Source organism: Chrysochloris asiatica, unplaced genomic scaffold (genome assembly GCF_000296735.1).
Source record: "Chrysochloris asiatica unplaced genomic scaffold, ChrAsi1.0 scaffold00001, whole genome shotgun sequence".
NCBI classification, from domain to species: domain Eukaryota; kingdom Metazoa; phylum Chordata; class Mammalia; order Afrosoricida; family Chrysochloridae; genus Chrysochloris; species Chrysochloris asiatica.
The window spans coordinates 6,814,258-6,815,551 of NW_006408519.1; positions in this window are offsets into that span (position 1 = coordinate 6,814,258).

Consider the following 1,294-nt stretch of genomic DNA (forward strand, 5'->3'; position numbering starts at 1 on the left):
ATGGCACCTTACAACAACAATATTTTTGTTTACAAAATATATATTCTCTTAAAGAGCTTCAAGAGCTTCAAAGGAGCTCTGGTAGCGTAGGGGTTACGAATCGGGCTGCGAACATTAAGGCCAGCAGTTCAAAACTACCAGAGGCTCCAAGGGAGAAAGATGAGGCATTCTGCGCCTGTAAAGATTTACAGCCTCGGAAACCCTGTACAGGGTCACTATGGGTCGGAACCGAGTCAACTGCACTTAATAACAATAAAGAACTTCAAAGGGTTTCAAAGAAATGTCAAAATTCTTTAAAATGTTCTGGAAAAGAAAATAATTAGAACATTTCTATTCACCATAAAACCTCACAACACACCACCATAATCCATCTTCTCAGAGGTAAGCAGAATATCTGTTTACAAGGCATGACTGAGATCATCTGAAATACATTTCCTTACTTCTAGCTCCCCTTCAAATATTGGTTCTTGAGAAAGACTTACGTGCCTGAAGCCACCTTGTTTATATGGGAACTTTCAATCTTCTTTTGTTCCTAGAGGATCTTGCTCCATCAGTTTGTTTCATTTCTTTACATATTAAAACTCTCCATTTTTACTTCCCCCTTTCAAATCTACCAGTTTCAAGTCTACCATTTCCACTTCCCTTTCTTCCCAAACTAGCTAGCTTCTTCCTTTTATTGAAAAATGTCTCACAGAAGAATCACTATTTGTTGCCTCCTCTTCTACCCTCATTCTCTACTGTGACTTCTGTAATATGAACCCTGTACCTACCACTAAGGAAAACTTTAAGATTCACTAGTATTGCCCATCTATTCAATGTTCTTTTCTTCCACCACATTTTGCTTGACTATTAGTGTTTCTAGTTGCTAGCAATTGTTTGCATTTCCTTAAGTCATCTTTTAAAAAAAATTTTTTCAGTTTACATTGAACTCTGCAGTGTGTACCATTATAACCAGCTCCTACTTAAATGTTTTCTTCTATTGACCTCTTTTCTACCTGCAGTGTTCTACTTGCCCTCCTTGTTCTATGATTTCTTCTGATTCTTTTTTCAACCAGTTTCTGCTGATCCCTTAAGTATAAGAGTTCCCCAAAATAAATTCTCAGGATATTATTTTTCACTTTAGCCTGTATTTGAATTTTCCAACCATTTCCCTAGTCCTAAGGATGATTTCACTAAAATAATAATCTAAGAAATGTCATCAGCCTGAAATACCTTTCAAGACCCAAAGCAGATACCCACTGTGCATTCTACAATTTTGTTGAATCAGTTCCAACTCATAGCAAGCCTGTATAGG